The sequence below is a fragment of the Lagopus muta genome, chromosome 10 (assembly GCF_023343835.1).
Source record: "Lagopus muta isolate bLagMut1 chromosome 10, bLagMut1 primary, whole genome shotgun sequence".
In the NCBI taxonomy this organism is placed as follows: domain Eukaryota; kingdom Metazoa; phylum Chordata; class Aves; order Galliformes; family Phasianidae; genus Lagopus; species Lagopus muta.
In genome coordinates this window covers 17,519,494-17,541,205 of record NC_064442.1, presented here as the reverse complement: position 1 = coordinate 17,541,205, position 21,712 = coordinate 17,519,494, and the positions used below count along the sequence as shown (strand labels likewise).

General features: G+C 49.2%; 1 long non-coding RNA gene across 2 annotated transcripts; it reads right to left on the bottom strand.

Annotated features, from left to right (window-relative positions):
- Window positions 1–2,058: 2,058 nt before the first annotated feature.
- LOC125698346 (uncharacterized) lies at window positions 2,059–7,736 on the bottom strand. Of its 2 annotated transcripts, none has more exons than XR_007379162.1 (5): window positions 7,660–7,736; window positions 7,247–7,328; window positions 6,589–6,682; window positions 5,617–5,791; window positions 2,059–4,776 (listed from the first exon to the last, which is right to left on the bottom strand). It is a non-coding gene; the product is annotated as an uncharacterized LOC125698346 (long non-coding RNA). The 2 variants fall into 2 exon arrangements; XR_007379161.1 differs by having other exon boundaries at window positions 7,654–7,724.
- Window positions 7,737–21,712: the final 13,976 nt, after the last annotated feature.

Genomic DNA, 21,712 nt, shown 5'->3' with positions numbered 1-21,712 from the left:
GCACATACTAGATCTGACCGCTGTGCATGCCACACATGTTTCATAATGTTGTCCCAACTGCCTGAAGGCCTTTCCATCACCAGCTGCACCTGATTCTGCTGTCAGGTGTTCTTCCTCTCCCCTGCTTGCCACCTTAACCTACAATCACTGCAAGACCAAGCTTGCCACTGGAAGCAATCAAAGCACACATCCCTTGCAAAAATAATGACCCAGACATGGCACTTTCTGGAAAGCCAAGCCCTTGCAATATGCTATATTGCTAGCCTTTGGGGCTAGAAATCCATTTGCATCCATTGTAACCTCTGGTCTTTCCTCTCTGACTTCCAAACCTGCATTTGGTTATCTTGGCACAAGCTGCTTAGGAAGAAGACCATGCAGCCCTGGGAACCCTTATGTTCCAGGTAAGTTCATTCACTGCCTGAGTAAGAAAGCAGAGCTTCCATATAAGTGACATTTATTTTCCCCAAAAGAGTTGCTTTCGGCAGCCAATTGCATAAAAGATTGTAAAGTAGCAATGGATTGATTTGGCTCCTATAGAGGTGACTGATGGGAACATGATCCAACAGCTAAGGCAGAGGAATAGATGGCAGTGCCCCCCACAGCTGCTTTTGTAGAATGGCACTTCCTTCACCTGTCATGAGGGAATCCTTCACCGCACTCCTTGTCTGTACATCTCCTGGGGTACAATACTTGTTTGCCACGTGCTCCAAGAACCCTGAATGGAAAGCAGACGCTTGAAAGGAAAGCAGGACAAGCAGGATGTGGAAGGAGTCGGTGTTGCACTTCAGGTTCAGAAGCATCCAGTCAGCAGGCAAAACCCTTTTCACTGCCGTGGACATGAGCAATGGGTATTGACAAGGCAGATTACACAGAACATCACCCAGACCACGGGCTCCTAGTACCCTGTGGAGCATGATTGAACGCTGTCTTATTCCATGATAAAGTCAGGAATAAAGTATTGAGGCAGAAATCAGTGTGAGCTGGGGTCATTCCAGGGCAGCTCTCTTCATTACGAAGGGCAACACGATCTGTGTATAGGGAACTTGACTAAATTTAAGAAAGGTCATGGGAAGAGACAGAGCATAAGATGAACTGGCTATTATTTATCAGACACCACAAAGACAGGAGCAAGATCAAGCCATCGAAGGCATTAGCATCTCTGTGGTCAGCATGAAACTATGAGGATCTGCCACCTTACTGGTACGTACCATGGGCTGTATGTGCCCATCTGGACATCCCTCCAGGCTAAGGAGAAACACAGCATCTGACACCCTTGTATCAGCCAAGTGAGGCCCTGCAGCCTGCCACTGCATTTCCTCCTTCAGGAGAGCTTGGTTATTACTGCTGCACACTTAACATGACCAGAAAGCCTATGAAGTTTGTAATTGGACTGTCATCACTCCTGTCACTCACATGGATGCCAGTACCACAAGGGCTGCCTAGATCATTGCCAAGATGAGCCTGCAGCTAGCAGGCCACAATGGAAGCTGAATGTAAGATAGAAAATATGTAAATTCACCACAAAAATTGTACTTTGAGTGCTGAAAGCCAGCGGTTAGTGATGCTATTGGCACAGTCAGTTCAGTTCTTAGCTTACACCTCCTTGCATCCCTTGTTGCCTTTAAGCTACCATGTCAGAGAACCTGTGATCAACGCTTTCTATTAACACCGGGATCTCAGATCACCCCAGCCTGCAAACAGTGCCAGCACCTCAGTTATTCACACCTTCCCTCACCTCTCAGCCAGACTGCAGCAGTGTGACAGGCCTTACCTTGAAGCCCGCAGCGTGCAGGGAGCTCAGCTGCAACACGCTCTGCATCCCTAACTGCCGAGTAATCCTGTTAGCACCACCACAGCAGGCTGGTGTCCTGCCTACAGAGATCTAGGAGAAATCAGACTCACAGCCTCGGCCTTCATTTCCCCACGGACCCCCTGGCAGATGTAAGGCTGCCTTCCAGGATGCAGCGCTGGCCACGGTGCGCTCAATCATCACAGAGCACCACTGTGCCTCACACAAGGGCTCTCATCCACACACAGCAGCCAGCCCAGCCCCTCTGGTGAACACAAGTCATCATAAACATTACCTGCTGCAAACAGCTGGGCGTCTTTGGGCTACCTAATCTGACAGAAATACACCACGGCATGTGGATGTAATGGAAATTCCTCGGAACACAGTGCTGTGCTGCAGGCTTTTAACCCTGGAAGGATACTGAAGCACCCAGCCCCTGACACATTCACTGTAATGTGCAACTCAAGGTGCCCAGATACGCACCCTGAGAGCACAGGAAGCTCTGGCCACTGACAGCACTAACAGCAGAGAGCTGGCATGCCCTTGGTCAGCCTGTTCATCCGTTTCACATCAGCATGGCAGCTGCTTGGTTCAGGACAAATGTGAGACACGTGAAAAGGAGAAGTGGGCTCTCCAATTCTGGCAATGACTGTCGTGGCATAAAGTAACAAAGAGATTCTGTTTGTGCTTCTGCTGAGATCATACAATTCCCCTATGGCTTAGTTTCCTCATCTGTAAAGACAAGGATAACTCTGCTCACCTATCAATCTGGTATTTGCATCAGCTGGGAAGAATAAAGGTCTGGTCCCACGAGGTTCTGATTCACTCTGCTGAAGGTGTCACATTCTTTTAAGACAAGTTAATGGGAGTTCTGGTAAAGAGCAATCTACTTTGTTTGGATGTGCTGGAAGACATGACTTGGAAAGAAAGGCAGTCTCAGTGCCTCATCTTGCAGATTCCCAAACATCACTGTGGGCCTTTTCCTTGCCTGCCTTGGCCAATTTCCACCATGAGCTGGACTGCCTTATTAGCTTCTCGTCAAGGCATCTCCACACGCTCCAAGCTCATCCCAGACTACATAAGCACCAGTCGGTGAAGGCAGAGAGCCATTAGTACTGCAGCACTGATATTGCTGCTGTCTGCGCCAGAATTAATGCACCTCAGACACAGCACAATGAAAATATTGACTTTCTAGCTAATCAAACCAGATTCCATGAAAGCTACAACTTCAAACCTCAAAAAAATATCCATCAAGGATTCATAAATATTTGAAAGTGCCAGACTGATTGCATCTGGATTACTGCAGCAGGAGGGGCTGAGGTCAGGCTGAGAAGGAGATGGACTAGACAGCTTCTCAGACCTTGATGTCATGCATCTCCCTGCACCACCAGGACTGCACAGACCTTGGCCTCAGATGAAAGATGACAACTATATCCCAGAACTATGTTACCTATACTGGTGCATCTCTACCGATCTCAGTGCACCCAGCCTGCAGGTAGGAGCACGATTCCAGCTGCTAGGACTGTGAAGGAGACCGGAAGCCTAAGAACTTGATGGCTCAGTTTCTGACTCTGGAGTCAGAATACAAAACCAACCAGTAGAATTTGGGTGCATTTGATTTCCCTCTCAAGTCTCAAGCCTCATCAGCAAGGTCAGCATGATTAGTGGGGTGGGAGCAAGGGGGGAGAAGAAGAAGAAAAAAAAAAACCTTGTTTTTTAAGGAAAACAAAATCCAGAGAAATGTGCAAGATCCAACAAGTCAAGATGCATTCAAGATACTTCACCCCACAGGGAAACTCCCACTTTTTAGAATCACAGACTCAGAGTGGTTCGAGTTGGAAGGGACACAAAAGGCCATCCAGTGCAACTCCCTGCAGTGAACAGGGACACCTACAGCTCCATCAGGATGCCCACAAAAGAAAATTCAACTGCTAATTCTAGCTTAGAGGAGAGAGGGATTTTCTCTCTCTCTTTTTTAAATTTTTAGTTTTAAAGAAGAAAGTGGGATAAATAACTTCAGCTGAGCTGCAGAAGGCAGTTTGCAAAGCCATTTCAGGCTGCCCTTGTCGTCTGTCTCTGGAGCCACATTCGTATGCAAGAGAACATGGAGAGAACATAACACAAAGTCCACTCTTGTGAACTGTATATTCATCTCTTGCAGCCAAGAGGGGAAACAAATCTTACCCTGAAACACAACACTCTCCTTCATTAGCAACTGATGTGGGAAGAGAGCCCCAGATGAACTGGAGGAGCCACATTCCTGAAAGCACTATGCAGACACAAATCAGATGGGGACTGAGGCAGGTAAATGGCAAAAAAGAGGTCCAGAGGCAGAAGCTAACTCTTATCTGGGGCAGAAGGTGAAGATGCCAGCTCTGGCTGGGCAAAGCAGCTGCATGCCCGTTCAGTATGTGGTGCCTGATAGTCAAGGAAAGACAGGAGGAGATTCATGGAGAGAAGGATGTTCCTAAATCAGTTCACAGTAATGCCGACCTCAACCTCCAAAATTGTTTTACATTCTTCCCAAATCCCATTTTGATGCATTAAAGATCATCTGCAAGGTTCTGAAGCTAAAGGTTACATTTTCAAGCTCCTTCCTTGGATCAGTCCGCAGCACTGGGGATGGGGGTCCCAGAAAGGAGCAGTTCCACGCTGATGCACAGTGCTGATCTCCTCACATCATGCTTCATACTTCAGTGACATCAGCTTAACCCCAAGTAATAATGCCAGAAACGTGAGGCAGGGCTGCAACTGGGCTCTGGGCATTTGCAGTGCCAGAGCATGGGGTTCCCATGCCACCAGCAAGCAGCAGGCATGCACAGGCTACCCTGCCCTCCTCACCAGGTCAGGTTCTTCTCCACCACACTGCCCACACTGCACATCACTTCCTGCCATCATCCACATCCTTGCTCCTAAGGGTGCAATTGTTTCTTCCCATGAAACAGAGGCCAAGGCTGAAATTTACTCTTCAGTTTAAGTAATAGTCACTTTAAAAAAAAAAAAAAAAAAGTTAAAAAAAAGCTGTACTCTGAGTTTGTTCATGTAAATCAATGGCATGCTAGCAGATGTACCATATATCCCCCAAAGTGCATGTGTCAGTGTATTTCTTTCTACAGAGATCATTAATGGCTCATGACCAAGGTCAGGAGTCAAGTCTAAGACCTTGCTGCGGATATCAAGGAGAGCCTTTGCAGTGACACAGAGCACAACCTGCCTGGCTAATAGACTCGCAGGAACTCCATTCCCAGACCTCATCCACCCCCCAGCTTATAAATAATAAATTGCCATTTTAAAGCTGCTCTCTAGGAAGAACTTCCTGAACCCTTTCCCACCCTTGGAGACTGTAAACATAGAGAAGGCTGAAACACACAGCGGATTAAAATCACTGCGATTAAAATTACTTCAGCTCGAGAATAAAAGCCAAAGCACAATGCCAAAGTCTCCTGGACAAACAGAGGCTGTGGCTGAGCCTCGAGGAGCCCCCAGCAGGAAAGGCCCCCCATCACCACGGGGACAAGGCTGGCACCACGCTCCACACTGCTCCACACTCCCCATCTCCTCTGAGGCTCCGGAGCAGATGGTGGGCTGTGAGCACAAGGAAGCAGAGACTGGTGAAATGCTGCATGTAAATAAGGCTGCTAAACACTCTTGTTGTGACTCGGCAGCAGTCAGGGAAGGCTATTAAGGGGCTGCTGCAGGCGAACGGTTAGCCAGCAGTAATGAGCAGGCTACGAGTGACTGATTCCATGTCAAGGTTGGGCGGTATCGATCAGAGATGTACGGCTGCAGCCCTGCCACTTCAGAAAAGATACGAGCTGATGGATCACCTGCAAGGCCCACATCCTCACAGAAAGGCACGGGAGCACAGCGTCCTCAGGGAGCAGGGCAGCACCGTGACTTTGGAGCCATCCTCAGGTGCAGACTTCTGTTCCCAGAAGCAAATTAAGATACTCCTTTTGTTGCTGTTTCATGTGCACGTTTTCATCACTAATGTGTTCGGGGCTAGAAGCAGAAAAGTGGGATAACATTTCCTCAAAGGGCTTTTTTTGTTTTTTGAGCATGGCTACAGCAGCATGGCAGCGTTCAAGGAGAGAGGAGCAGGAACAACATCCCTTTGCATCACATCACCCAGGCGAGAAGCAGACAGGTTGGGGCTGCAAAGGGTAGGGCTGCACAGGGAGACCATCTCTTGGTTAAGAGGGGACGTCCCCACTCCTGGTGCTACCTGGAGCTCCACATCCCAGCCCAGTTTGTATGGCCCGGGGGAGGAATATTGAGATGAAGGATCTGCCCTGGGTCAGTTGTGAGAGCAGCCACCAGTGGTTACGGATTTCCCTGGGTGTCCTGAACCTCTCTGTTCTTTCATCCCTGCTTGGCTCACACCCTCATGGCTATGGATCTCCTGCACCACTCTGCTCTTCCATCCTTCCTTAGCTCACATCCTCGGACTGCCTGAAAAGACTAGCAACAGTCACAGCTCAAGCACTATTTAAAGGCTGCCTTGAGGACTAGAAGTTAATTTTAAAACTAACTGACCTAAGCTCTCTGCCATACTACCTCAGGAGGAGACTGGAAGGGTGGGAGCACTGCTAATGCCTGCCTAAAGAGCATGTGTTTTACCTCCCAGCTCTTATTTCTCATTATTAATGTCAAGGTTTTTTAACAAAATTTGTCTTGGTCAATTAACTCAGGCAGGGTTGCTTGTAACATTCCAAATAAAGCCAGCCACATCCTGCGCTCAGAAAGATGAGCGAGCAGCTCAGGAAGCAGGGGAATGACAAGGGCAAGGCATGACTCACAGCAGCACCAGGCCGAGGACACCCAGGCACCAGCAGCTCCCACTTCCCCACACACTGAGGGTAGGACCTCCCGCTGTCAGGGAAGATGAAAAGCCTGTTTGGAAGAATATTTGCCCAACAGATTTATCACAATAAAAGCATGTTACAATTCACAAAGATGCTTGTGGCAAAATAAAAATAGAAGAGGAGCCTCCTTCTCGTAGAAAGATGTTACTTATGCATCAAAATGCCTCCTTTGTATGCGCTGATTTGTACCAAATTCAATCACAACTCGAGTCAGACACGCTGTTGCCATTAGAGCAACCCAGCAGCCTTGCATTTAGATAAGAATTGCATTGTGGAAAGGAGTGCTGATGCACACTTGTCACTAGTTACTCCTGCTCTGCAATGGGACCCTTCTTCTTGTTGACTGGATGGTCATTGCTGTTTAATCGGAAGGCAGTGACCACCAGCACGTCAACAGGCTGCCCAGAGAGGCTGTGCATGCCCCATCCCTGGGGCTGTTCAAGGCCAGGTTGGACGGGGCCCTGGGCAGTATTAGATATGGAGGTTGGCAGCCCAGCATGGTGGCAGGGGGGTTGGAGCTTGGAGATCCTTGAGGTCCCTTCCAAGCCAAGCCATTCTGTGATGATTCTGTATAGGAAATACACAGGCACACCTGGATGAATCCTTCACTGCTGAATGAGCCCAATTCCCTTCCACACAGGCTTCAGGTGGGCCCCAACTGCAAAGCACTGCTCCTATATCAAAGCATCAAAACATCAGTCTCAAGAACTTCGAAAGAAAGGATTAATTCCAGGGAAATGTGGTCGGTCCAGAATGAAGCTTTGACTATTAGAATTACACCTCAGCTGAAACAAACTCTCAAATTCAGCTCAAATTTAGGGTGCTCACAGAAACTGCATTTTCACAGAAATAGAAATGATTGCACAAATAGTGAGGAAGGATTTCCAAAAGCCACCACCTGAACTCCCCACTGCTCCTGAGAAGCAAACTCACAGTATATTTTTTGCCAGAGGAATTATAGCACACGTCATTTCCAACAAGAACACACACAGGGCTCACCAGCACCTCAAGTTGGGAACACGGACAGCACAGGCACTCCCCAGCAGCGCCTGGAGCTTGCACTGCCTCCAGCCTCCCTGCAGGCCTTCCTCAGCACAGCAGCTGCTAATGAAGAGCCGGTAATGAGCACTCCTGGGGGACAGGCCCACGGCTGCGTGGGCAGGCAGAGCTGGCTGCCCTGTCACCTGTGCTGCCAGATGCAGAGGGACAACTCTTGTGCGTCCACCGAAGTGCTGGGTCTCGGTGTGGCAGCTCTCTGCAGCCTGGCCATCTCTGTGATGCTTACCCCATGCCAAGAGCAAACCCACACACAACCGGATCAGCAAAACACTTTGGTAAAAGGGCAGCTCCTATCTGCACCAGAAACACATGAAAGCTGCAGCTGATGATAACGAAATGCCAATCTCTGACCCAGAAGCATGGAAAGATTACTGCTTTGATTTACAATACAAACTAGAAAGTGAAGAAAAGCTAGACTGATTTCTAATCATTCATGGAGTTTTAAATTTGTTTGCCCTTCATTCAAAAACAAGGGAATCGTACACAGCTGAGCTGCTGCTGGGCAGACCCGAAAGGTACGCTGGAATACAGAATCTGACACCTGTTTTTAAGAAGGGTAGAAAGGACAACCCAGGGACTACTGACATGTCAGCCTCACCTCCGTGCTGGGCAATATCTTGGAGCAGATCCTCCTGGAAGCTCTGCTATGGCACGTGAAAGGGAGGGAGCTGCTATGAGGCAGCTATCAAGGGCAGGTCCTACCAACACAGTGCCTTCTGTGATGGCATAACAGCAGCCACTGATGTCATCTACCTGGATTTCAGTAAGGCCTTTGACACAGTCCCCCACAGCACCCCTCTCTCAGAAGTTGAAAGGTGGATTTGATGTGTGGACCGTTCAATGGATGAGGATCTGGCTGTGAGATTGTACCCAGAGGGTGGTGGTCAATGGCTCGGTGTCCGGGTGGAGAGCAGTGATGAGTGGTGTCCCTCGGGGGTCAGCCCTGGCACCGGTGCTCTTTAATTTCTTCATCAGTGACTCTGGCATGGAGGGCACCTCAGCAGTTTGCAGATGACACCAAGCTGTGTGGTGTGGTGACACACCTGAGGGACAGCCAAAGACAGCGAAGTTTCAGGCTGACCTTTCCATAGCAAATCCAGCTTTGGGCTGCCCCTGGCTAGCCAGCTCGTGGCAGCACAGCCCTTCACACTGGCCAACAGCAGCCAGACAGCTCCCTGCACTGTGCCTTGGGGCAAAGCAGCTCATCTCACAGACCCTAGTCAGAAAGTGAGCACAGCTCTCCCAACCCAGTGGTACAGACAAGAGCAGCCTCCCAGGCTAGCACGGGTTTCTCTGTGATGTCAAGAGCTGCAGATCAGAAACAGGATCGATACCACACTCTCCTGCAAAACCAGCTCTGCATTGAGGTTACTGAATTGACGCTGACTAGAAACAGAAGTAAACCTGACCCCATCGATTTTCATTTTCCAAGCAAAAGCAGAGAGTCTGGAGACTAGTGGTGCCAAGAGTGAAAGACTAATTTGGCAGCAAGGTTAATAATTATTTCATACTTAATATCCATGTTCTTGATCCCACTGAGATTCAAGATTTCTCTGGGCCCGCATATTTGTGTAAAGTTTTGCATGCATTTAAATGACTGTGGGATCTAAGCCCAAGTTGTTACTAAGTACTAGGTAAGCAAATTTGCTTAACAGGATTTTTAATTTGCCATTATCCTTTTAAAATGTATTTGTTCTCTGCTAAATAGTAATAAATTAGCCTAACAGCAACCATTCCTATTTCTTTAGCATCTTGGAGGCATCTCAATACGTTTTACCAACCACAGCAGCCTGGTGAGGCTAAATCAAGTGACATGGGCAGATGTCACAGGACCTGGTCAGAAGATGGGCTCTTTAGTGCAGAAAGCCTGAATTGCTCACTAACGTGTTAAGAAATGTATTTTTAATTCCAAGCGGGAGGGGAGAGGTGCAGGAGCTGCACGACAAGAGTTTAACCTGCTGATAGGAAGAAATCCTTCAGCAGTTTTTTTCTACCCTGCCCACCTATGCTCTCCCCAGCTTCACACCCCAGGAAACTGAGAAACACAGAACAAACCCAATCCTTTTAGAGAACCCAATGCAGCCTCGCACACCTGAGCTTTGGCACACAGAGACTCAACCTGGTGCCTCCACTGTGCTCCTATCAGTGCCCCCAGCTGCCTGCCCAGCACTTCAGCAGCTCCTCACCACTCTCAGAGATGCAGCAGAGCCCTGTGTACAGCCCAGGCCTGCCGGCATCTGGCAGTGGTTTCAACAGCCAAGGACCAACAGTGACTACAAACCTTTTATCCTGGGGTTTACCTGCTTCTCAGAGCTCCCATTCCTTTCCCAAGCCCTGAAGGGTGTTAGCCTACAGGAGGCGGAAGAGGTGACAGGCACCCACCTCTGAACCCTCTCCATTTTGGCATTCCCTTGTTTCCCACAAATGCCCAGAGAGGCAGAAGGGCTGGGCCAGGCTGAAGCAGGAAAGCCATGCTACTTCTCCTTCCAACAGCTACATCCCAGTCACATCACTCTTCCTTCTCTCTCCACCAAACCAAGCTGTTCATCGGAGTGTAGCTGAACGGTAATGAAGCACTTGGTGGAAATAGATTTTTTGTTCCGCCTGGTTGTGGACTGCTGGAGACAGGGGTCATTAGCTATGCATCACTACTAAGCAGCCGTTTCCTCATTAGCAGGCCGCTCGTCTTCTCCATCCACCTACATCGTTGGTTCAAGGGAGTGTACCCAGCCATTACTGCCCTCAGTAGAAGCTCAGCATAATTGGCCTAGGAGAAATAGGTTAAGAGCATGAACGGCTCTGCAGCTAACACGGTTTGGCCAAGTCATGATTTTGTGAGTTCAGGGAATTGCCTGCCCTCAGGTCCTGGAGTCTCAGGCACAGCACTTAACCTGCCTGTCTGGATCTGCTGAAGAAGATGGGCTGCTTCTAATCCTCACAGCTGCAGGAGGAAAGAGCCGCTCCTCGAAGGGCTGCCAGCCAGATGGATAACTTCACACTTCCTTTTCTTTAATTCTTTGAGACGCATCACCTGAGATACTGGCAAGCACATCTTGCAGCCTATATCTAGTGCTGGAGAACCTGAAAACCCCAAAAGGAAGAACAGCTCCAAGGGTTGCTCCCAATGTGGGGCACGTCCTTCTGGAGGTGTGGCAGCCCTGCAAAGAGCGTCATAGAAAGGAAGGAAAGGCCTCAGCACTAACTCAACTTGCATCATTCTGATAAAATTCCCTGCAAACTGCTTGAAGAAATTTAATTATTTACACAGACAAATGACAGAGTTGCACTTAAGGCCTTTTTGATAGCATTGTTCCTTCAGGCTTCCCTCTGCCCCCTGCAGTAGCAGATGTCTCACTCTCTGCATAGAGGCCAATACATAATACAGACCTTGCCTATCTTACTAGTACAGAGAAAAAAAACTTTCATCAAAGCACTGCTTTCACCAAGAAAAATCAATTTTCATCTAAATCAAGACATTTCAGAAAATACTAATATTGTGTAGACTGTTCAATCGTCATTCCATTTTTTAAAAGGAAACAAAGCATTCTAAAATGCCTTGTTCAAAATGACTTTTCCAAACAAAATCATTGTTTTTGTGTTTCGAAATTACTGGCAAGCTGCAAAGGCTGAAACAGAAATGAAATGTTTAATTTTGGAAGAACATATGCTTCATCAGAATTTGTAACGTTCACTTCAGAGCTGAAGGAAGAACCCATGCTGCAGACCTTCTTGACAAGAGGGAAGCGCGCTTCTCTCCCAGCCCTAATGTTTATCGCTTCTGTTCAGCCTTAACAACATGCAGAAATACTGTTCGCTTCCCACGTGAAGGCGGAGTGCGGATTGCTGTTTAATCGCTGCTGCGCTCCACCCCAGAGGCAGCTGCGTCCCAGCCCTCTGCAAACCCTCTATTTCATGTGCAAAGGGCTCTGGCTCTCGAGCTGACAGCAGCACGGTGACAGCAGCCTCCTGCCACGGCTGGCCAGAGCAGCGAGCAATAGATCAACATTCCTGTCGCACTCGCTGTCACTTCCCGGCCGTTAGCGGGCAAAGTGATGGATCCGCCGGGACTGAATTAATTGAATCCCCATTCTACAGGCACTCTCCAGAGACAGAAGTTGGACAGAGCAATTCGTGTCTTTGGCACAGGAGCGTAGCTTTTGCTTTACAGTACCTCTTTCCCAGAATATGTTTAAAAGTGATTAGCAATTGGCACATAACAAACTGACAGGAGGCTTTGTTACCTGCACCCAAATCTATGGGTAGCACATCTCCTCCGTTCTGTATTCACCAGGACTGGGAGAGACCAAGGAAAGGAGCACCGTGGGCCACCTGCCCTCCCAAACCAGCCCTGGGACAACCTCACAGATCCAGGGCCTGTGTCTGCATGCTGGGTCCTTTGGCTTCTCCCCTAACACTGCTGGAAAAGAACCAAAGGGTGATTAGGGCCCGTCTGCACAAGCAGGACCGAGGCCTCCTAAGGGCCATGGGCTGGAGAAGGGAAATCTCTGCCAGAGCAGGTGAAGAAATCCACCTTGATTCAATGTAAGCCATTCCAACTTGGAGGAAGGAGCAAAGGGTTTGCTGTTCCTGTCCCACTGATCACCAGAGTGAATGGGCTTTTTGCAAAGAAAGAAACACATGTGGGAAAGGGAGCACTTAAAATGGAATATACAAGAGAAATTCTGCTTAGTGCCCTTCTGCTGGGAGCTCTGTGCTCAGACCAAGCCTCCCCTCTGAGCAGCACATGTGAAGGCATGGGGACTCACAGCTCAGCAGCAGCAGAGGTCACTGGAATGCATGGACGTTAGGCATACTCTCAGGGGACAAGCAGCTTCTGAGTCACCTCATAGCTTTTAAACGTGGGTTTTGGGCACTGAGTAATGAAGAGATGCAGAAAAAAAGCCTTGAAAATATTGAGTTTTTCATCTTTTACCAAGGTGGTGTGGGAAGGGGTGGGATCATGTGTCTCGGTGGTAGAGCAATTCATAAGGCCCACAAGCTTGCCTGAAAGGAGGCAAGGCAGTCCTAGAGAGATCAATCACAATTTTATCTACCCTTTTCAAGTTCTCATTTCTTTTTATCCCATACCGCCAGATAAAATCTCTGCCTCAAACATGGGTAAGGAGATAGAGCTTCATTATATTATTCCAAAAACATTAGATGCTGTAGGCTTTGCCCTTTTATGAGTTCACTTTGCTGGCACTTCCCTGCCTGCCCCCCCAGATCTCTTCCCTTTAATATTTTTTTTCTCTCCAAGCCAGAACAACAGGCACAAAACTAATTATGTGATATTTCAGATCCATGTTGTGTTAATGGCACCAGATCGCGTGTGACATTTCCGACTTGTTAGACTATTATTCTCGCTTATTGTTATCTCTGCTGCTCTGAATACAGGCTCAGGGCTTTATATCCCCCCCATGCACCAGGCTCCCACCCCTTTTTCCCTCTCTTGTTCTCATTTATCAGCCCAGGAGGATCTGTGGAATATTAAACTGGGCCATGCTGGATTGCTCTGTTTGTTGTGGGCACAGGTGGAAGGGAAGGTAGAAATGGAGGAGCAGACAATGACAGACAAAAAAAGACGTGGACAGGGTTTGTGGGAAAGAGCCACAATAGCAGGAGCCTGCCTGGGGGCATCACTGACTTCAAGTGGAGCTGTATCAGGCTGTGAGATAGCGCCCATCTCTCAGGTGCCCTTCCAGTGAGGAACAGCATTCTCACCTGGCTTATATTCCCCAGGGACAGATGGGATGCCATGAAGGACCCTTCTGATGTAACTTCATCTCCCAAATACCTTGCTTGAAATATAAAATTGTTGCTTCTGCCTACCTGTGGGACTGGCTGTGAAGGCAGTGTACCTCTGCATCTTGAGCTCCTGGGCTACTAGAGGGGGTGATGACAGGAGAAAACACATCACTGTCTGTAACAGAAGACATGCTGGTGGGTTACATCATATCTATGGCTTGTGTTGCTGATAATAACCCAAAGAAATGTCCTTTCTAGGTTTAGTAATCCAGGTTTAGTGATGAAGGCAGAGGTCAGAAAGCACAACAACCCAGCAAACATAAACTGCTTTGTAGCTGCAACACAGGGCAGAACAAACTGCAGGATTTAAGGAAAGAGCCTCCTGCCACCATATTCCTCTCAGGCAAATATCTGCAATGCCGCCTCGGGGGACAGAGCTTCCTGCAGGAGTATTGATGCACAGCTGCCATCCCTTCAGGGCTAGTTCATGGTCCCAGGGGGCAGAGGAACACAACATCACGTTGGGTAGCTTTAGCTGCTACTTCATGTGCCTGAAGAGCTCTGATATTCCTAGGACTGCTGAAGGTATTGGCCCAAATGCTGCCATCGTTTTGTTTCACTTCCTGAACGATTGTGCTCCTGGGTCTCTTTAGTCATACAAATATAGCAGCTGATTTGTCTCCACACAGCACTCAGCGAGATGGAGGGTGCCAAGTTCCTCCTGCTGATATAGGCTGTGCAATCATTCCAGCACAGAAGCTATAGAGGAAAAAAAAGACTGAGAGGGTCCTCCTGACTCTGCTCCTGCTTACTGAGGCTTCCCAGCCTGACACAAACCACTCCTCCCTCTCCATCCAAATTCCCTCACTCCCTTCCAACTTCATTCCTTTCCTGCTCCCTGTTGCCACGGCCCCACACTGCTAGTGACCAGCACTCCAGAGGACACCTGCTTGCCAGGCTCTGAGTCTCCTTTTATTCTGAGAGCATCACAGGAGAGATCTATACTGGTAACTAAAACAGGACCAAGGCGCTGGCTTCAGGCACCGTGTCATGGTCATCCAAGACATTTAACTGTCCACATGCTCCCTGGCCCACACCAGCCACCACTCTCCCAGACAGCCCTGGACACAGTTCAGGGGATGGCATAAGCCAGGGGCTGTCAGCAGTGAACTGCATGAGAGATGCCAAAGTTTAGTTGTATCAGCACAAACCACACCACACCACTCCCCATCAGGACCAGAGGATGGATGCTGGCTTGTTATATTTACTAGAACAGATACAACCTCGGTACAAATGAGTGTTGGAGAGGACTCCTTGCCAGGAATGTAATCTCTAGTTTTGTTCCTCCAGGGCTCAATCCAGTAAGAGTTTGCAATCAGGCACTGTACCCTCCATGCCAAGGAGCTGGGAGAAAGCTGCAATATCAAAAACCAAACATTCCGGGTAAATTGCCTTGTGCAACTCTGAGCCTCTATCTTGCTTTATTCCTCATCCAACTCTGATGCCATCAGGAGGGCTGAAAGTCTCACCAGCCACCCACAGCAGCAGCCCTTATGATGAAAATCTGGAGGCCACAGATGCAGGCAGGGCTTTGTGAGTTCCCAGACAGGACTGGGTTGTCTGTACGCGTCTGTGGGCTGTCGCTTATTTAACAGACACACAAAGAGACCTGAAATAAACTTCAGCTGGGAATAGGCTGTTTCCAGGAGCATCTGCAGGGATCTGCTGCAGAGAACAGCCTGATGGGATCTGCTCCAGGAAACAGTGCTGTGCCGCTGCAGCGTGCCTGTGCACCACAGGCAAGCGAGGACTGCATATGGGGCCTCTATGCAACAGCTGCTGTCTGGAGACACTTGAGCCGCCCTTCAGGTCTGTAACCTATTCAGGCACTGTCTCTGAGCAGCTCTGGGTTCAGACCCCATTTCTGTGGGCTCCCAGTCACTTTCTTGAAGATGATAAATCAAAAGGAGACGTCTTACCAAGGAAAAGGGCAAGTTACCTTGGCTGCAAGTGCAGCCCTCTTGCTATGGGATCTGTCTCTCCTGCTTCAGCCCCACACACTATGAACCAGGGCTCATAAGCACCCCCTGCCCAAGCACGTGCCTCTGCTCCCAGCCCACCCTGTTCCTTCCTCCAGTCCCACATCACCACTCTTCCCTGGATCAGCAGCAGCAGCTGCAGCACAATATGCTCCACAGCTTGCTAAGGGGGATGGGAGGAGGAACAGCAAGATATAAATAAATAAAATAAAATATGTCTGGCTTAATCCTTTTATCACTGTACTTCTTTCAGTCGTTTACAGAGATAATAATCGCCCAGGCTCTGCAGGAAGCACTGATGGAAGCAAGCACAGAAATCCAGTGGCAGCACCCCGCTCTCATCTGCTGTCACCTGGGTGTGAGGCCAGACAACAAAGTGGGAGCGAGGCCAGACCAGCAGCTAGCCCAGCATGGCACTGTGAGGGAGCGGGGTCGGCAGCAGCAGGGCCAGGAAGAAATGGGAGGGGGCAGAGCCAGAGGAAAGCACCTCTGCAGAGGTGCAGAGAGAGGAAGAGACGTAAAGTGGCACAGCAGTAACGAGAAACAGAGAGAGAGAGGGAAGAAACAATACGGCAAAAAGCAAAGCCAGCATATGCATCAGGAAATTTAAAGCCTGTCAGCAAAATGCTGCTTTCATTGCGGACAAGGAGAAGATAAATGAGAGCCAGAGGTGCCACTGCTGGTCTCCTGAATCTTTAAGACCTGCTTGGGTCTCCTGGCTGCTCTGCCCTGGCAGCAGGAACAGCTGGAGCAATTTGGATTCCCTGTTGTGTCCCAGTGCTCCCCTAGGTGTGGCCAGGCCTCCCTATGGCCACCGGGGTCTCTGCTACATTTGGCAGGGAGGCAGGACAGAAAAGCATCCTTCCGGGCCAGGGCAAGAGAGTCACAGCAGGATCCTCCTGAGGAAAAACAGGCTGCGAGCTGCTGCTGGCCAGGAGCCACCCCAAAACGACAGCAGAAAGCTCAGCACGTGCACTCCTCTTATCACACATTGACTCAAATGCTCCCATACAGAATGGCAGCTGTCTCTTCAAGCAAACAGATGCCTTCATAGCTTTAAAGGGCAATGGATCAAGGTCAACTTTTCCCAACAGTTAGCCACCTCCTTTTCCTTTCTGGACCATTAACACAACTCCTCCAGGCAGTGAGGTGCAGCACCAAACCCAGTCCCTCTTTCCCCATCACAGAGTCCCTTGCCAGGTCACCAGGAAGCCCACAGCAGAGCCCCCAGCCCTGGGCTCCTGCCTGCCTCACATGCTGAGCCCCTTCCCCCTGCTCAGCCAAGGTACCCTCCTAAAACTTGCCCTCTGTGCTATAAACCTGCGGCTGATTGCTGAGCAAGCCACTTCCACCTGGGTGATTTAGCAGGGACTGTTGAGGAAGCTGCAGTTTGTCTGGATTAGAAGAATTCATCAGGCATGGCACGACCCACCTGCCTGTCTCCTCTCATTGCCGTCCACGTAGCCAAGCCTTCTCGCTGCCCCAGCTGTCCTGGCCCTTTTCTCCCCAGACAGCCTTGAGCTTTTAGAAGGGTGAGAAGTCAGGCAGCGACAGAGGTGTGGGGCTGCCCCTGCCCTTTTCTTTCCCTGTCATAAAGCTCCCAGGGCCAGCTCTGCAGTCAGGGGAATATTATCTCTCTGTGCTGCTGTTAATCTCTTTATGGCATCATTTGACCCTTTCTAACGTCCATTGATTTTTGAACTCTCTTTTGCAGCCACTCTGCAGATCCCTCCGGTCTAAATTACCAATCAGCGCTGGGGCAAAACACGGGACCAAAGAAAGCAACAGGGAAAAGCCTGTTCAGTAACCCCAGCTTCACCAGTCACCAGTCACATTGGTGGTCCCATGGCACAGAGCTGCCTGCACCATCCTTGCTCTTGCAGTCCTGTGCAGCCCCAGGCACCATCACGCCCTTGGCAAAGATGTTGCCACCAGCACGGCTGACATGGCTGCACTTATTGCATCTGAGGCTACAGCCACAAGAAGCTGCTGGCCAGGCCTTTCCCAGGAAGCCTAATAGGGCAACTCAACAAGAGGCGACGGCTGCTGCTTTTAATTTAGCTGTGAAATGACTCCTCGCTCCAGATTAATATGTTCTAATTTATTTCTGTTTTCCTGAGCTCACCCCTTGTCCAGCAGCGCTGTCTCCTTGCCTCATTCTTGCTACTTGTCCTAATGAAATACTGAGCTGTATTGTCTACTATTATGGTAAAATACACAATATATCACACTGATGCATTCTGTGAGTATGACATAAAAGTGACGAATGTGCTCTGGCCAAACATTTAAATGTATTCATCTCGCATTAGTGAAAAATGAATATTAATACACTGGAAAATGGCTCAGGTGATGAGGGCTTTGTGTCATACTGGAGAGGACACTTCATCCCTTCCTCATTTTTCAGCCGGAGTGAGCCCTGCTCCTGATGTAAGCCTCAGGATGTCTAGCACAGGCCTGCTCAGCACAGCTCCAGCCAGGCCATGGAGAGCAATGTGGCACACTGCTGAGCCTGCTGCAGCAATAGAAATGGAATCACTGGGTGGCAGCAAGCTGGGCTGTGCCGTGGAACTGATCAGGAAGCACTTCAGCCTCTTTTGGGCACATGGCTGGAGTGGCAGAGCTAAGAGAGCCACTGGTAGAACTAACTCAGCTATCTGCATGGCCCCTCGCTGCTCCTGCCACCCCAGTCCATCATTCCTGATCAGAAGCACAGGATTATAAGTGACCGTGAGCTAAGCCTGCCAGAAGGCTCTGTCCCCGGCTTGTTGGCACCCAGGACACCCCAGTTACAGGGGAGCATCCAAGCAGCAGGATCTGACAGCTTCATTTCATCACAACATTTCTAGGAGGATTGCACCAAGTGAGCTTGTGCTGCCCAGAACTGGCTCGGATAAATCTGGAAAATTAGATACTGCCAGCTATGGTTTACTCTCTGGGCTGGTTGTGAAGCCTTAATGTGTTCAGGAAAAGAAAGAATTTGAGTTTTTATCTGCTCATCAAATTTGTGCTCTGCATTTGTGGATATTTATGGCCCTGTCCATTTAAGTTCCACCTTTCTTGCAAAGAGCAAGTAACTCTTCCCAGGATCTCAGCCCCATCGGCAGGTCAGATTTAGAGGGCTGGGGTGGTATCTAAGTGGAAATGGTGCTGGCTTTCCCTGCACTGCAAATACCTCGTGACCGTTAACGCCCCTGCTTTCACTTTCTTCAATCTCTGACAAAAGCAAAGGTCACTGGGTTGTGGGATCAGTTCATCCAAAAAAAAAAGCCCTCTCCTTCACTCTGATCCAAAAGACTCAGCACTGCAGGTGGTTCCATCCAAGGCCCACATGCCATCGTTTCTCCCTGGCAGTGCCAGCAGTCTCTGGCTCTCACTGGACATTCACATGCACAGAGAAACCCTTGCTTCAAATGCACCCCACATAAGCAAGGCAAAGTGGGGTGAGGTGAGGGAGATTTTCAGCCTATCCTAGTGATGTCTCAAACAACACTTTCAGGAACAGTCACTCAGTTGCCACAGCTTTGCCAGGTTTCCTGGTCACGGTGCCCCTGCAGCAAGGCTAACCCCACATCAGCAGTGGTGTCAAAGCTCACCAGGGCTTCACTGCTCTTCCAGGATACGAGCAATTCCAAACCAGGCCTACCACACGCCCTCTCTCCTTCTAGCCACTGTTTCAAGAGAACACAAAGCAAATACATGCTGTACTATCACAAAATTCAGGACTGCAAACCCAGGGCCAGCCCAACTGCTCCAGAAACACGCACCTCCACCAGCACAGGCCCTGGGATGCCTTCCTTGTGCCCCGCAGCCCATGCATGCCAAGCCTCTCCCACAGCCATGGGCTGCAGACCGAGCTGCACGAGCAGCCCCGAAGGAACAGTGCATACCCACACTGCTCAGTGCTGCCTTTCATCTCCAGCAAGCCGGCCTTTCTACAGCACCATCAATACAGGATGGAGAAGGAATCGTTAGATGTGGCACTTCCATCAATATCTCTAAAAGGAACAGACGACATGACAAAAGGTGAACCTGAGACCTCTTCAGCCTGGAGACAAAGAAATTACAAGGATCTTTTATTCTAGATGGGTTAGCATTTTGGTTTATATCTATATCTATACCTAATTTATATATCTAGAGATAAAACATCCGCTTTTCCTTTGTAAATGGGAAGGGGAGACTGAAAGCTACAACCTTTGCCTAGAAGACTAAATGGCCTTTGGAATAGGCCGGTAAGTGATAAAAACAACCTGCAAAAGCACGTATCCTTGCATCATTTAAGATGACCTTTTAGAAGGGAGACACAGGAAAAGGGAAGGAGATGAAGAGGAAATAAGAAAAGCTGGGGAAACAAAATTTTAAAACTAAGCATCCACTGTTGGCATTTGAAACAGCTGCTGCTAGAACAAGAAAATAAAAATAAAAATAAAAGCAAAAATAAAAAGAGATTCAACATTTTATTTCCCCCTATCAAACAATATATCCCAGCTAATGGCAAGAGAATAAAAAATTACCCGATGCAGCTTGCAAGAGAGGCAAGAGAGGAAGAGGAGAGAGCAGGGGAGAGGGAGGAGAAAAAGGTTATTATAAATGTGTCAGGCTTGTTTATGGCCCTTTATCAGCAAGCACAGCGGAAAGAGAGAGGCACCGTTAGCGCATTTAAAAAGTGTTTGGCAGCTTTGTTTGGGAATGTAAATAATCTTTATATTTGAGAGCATTTACGTTCCAAGGAGCAGGCAGGAACGTGCCTCCTGCACCGGCAGCATCCTGAAGGACCTCCTGACACTGGTGGGACCACAATGGTGTTTGATGGCAAAGGCCCCACTGGGAAGATAAAGGGAATTAGGGGAGGATTAAGACTCATGGAAAAACCTTCAGCCAAGGTTGGATGCTGGGCTGCCTCACCTCTGCCCTGAAGCCGGGAGCAGGTCCCACTCCCAGTGTTGCCGGGTGCTGGCATCATTGCTTTGAAGCAGCAGGGCCTGCCCAGCCTGCTAGCCCTGCCTTGGGCTCATGCAGCCCAGCAGGAAATCTCTCCCCTTGCTTATGGAGAATATCAATACCGGGGGTGCCCTGACTCTGGAGAGGGCCAACATCCCATTTTTCACGGGTAGGACAGTGAGAGAGAGCCCCAAAGAGCAGCGGTGGCAGAGGTGAACCAGAAGAGTTCAGAAGAGAACGCGGAGACAAAGGAGGGCTGGCGGTGCCCCCCCAGCACGGTGCGGGAGATTCATGCTCCTCAGATTAATTCCAAGGCAGCGTTTAACGCATCTCCCTCTGGGGATGAAGGATTTGCCCTGTGTTTCAATGAGACATTCCAAATCGCACTCATCATTCTTGGAAATGGCGCTTCGCTAAATTGTCACCTCGCAGGCGCTGAGGAGGATGCGGGGCCGGGCGGCACCACGGGCACAGGGCAGGCTGTGCTGCAGCCACGGGGTGCCTCCAGCTGCCCTGCCACACGGCACTGGGCCACAGCTGAGCTCTGAGCCATCCGGCCCCAGCGCCACATACCGGCACACCGAAACGCACAGAAGTTTGAGCAGCATCAGCTGCTACTGACCAGGAGGCAGTGAATGAAAGCACAGAGGTTTTCTTTAGCCTGTTTTTGCTATCTTTATGAAAAGGTGTGGCTGTAATAATAAAGCATAGCTTTTCTAAAAGCAAAAGGCCAATTCTTTAAACTCAGCACTTTCCACGAGGCACTGGCATACTGTCACACCTGTAACACCCGCCTGCTAAGGAGCCTGCAAAGCACCTTCCCAGTGCAGCCAGCTGCCTGCAAATCCACACTAAATGAACTCAAATGCAGGTGTATAGTATTTACTGCAAAGCACGACCTGTGTGCAGCAGTGGAAGGAATGCCTGAGCAGGAGGAGTAAATGACTATCGCAGGCAGAAAACCCAACGCAATTCATGCATCACGCAAATGGTTGTGTACATTAAAGCAATGAGGACAAAGGGTATTGATTTAGCACAAGTATCAAGAGTCCCAGGTGCTAAAACCTGAAGAAATACAAACTGTGCTGGGCAGAATAACAACAAAACGAAATGATAAAAGGATATGAGTGTTTGAAAAGACGCGTAGGACGGGCTATAAATTCTAATAATCCATATTTCTCGAAAGCAGCAGCTATTGACTCAAAAACAAAAGAGCAGGCATTGTAATGTAACAAATGTCAGACAGGATAGCAGCAGGAATTCAATTTGCTCTGGCC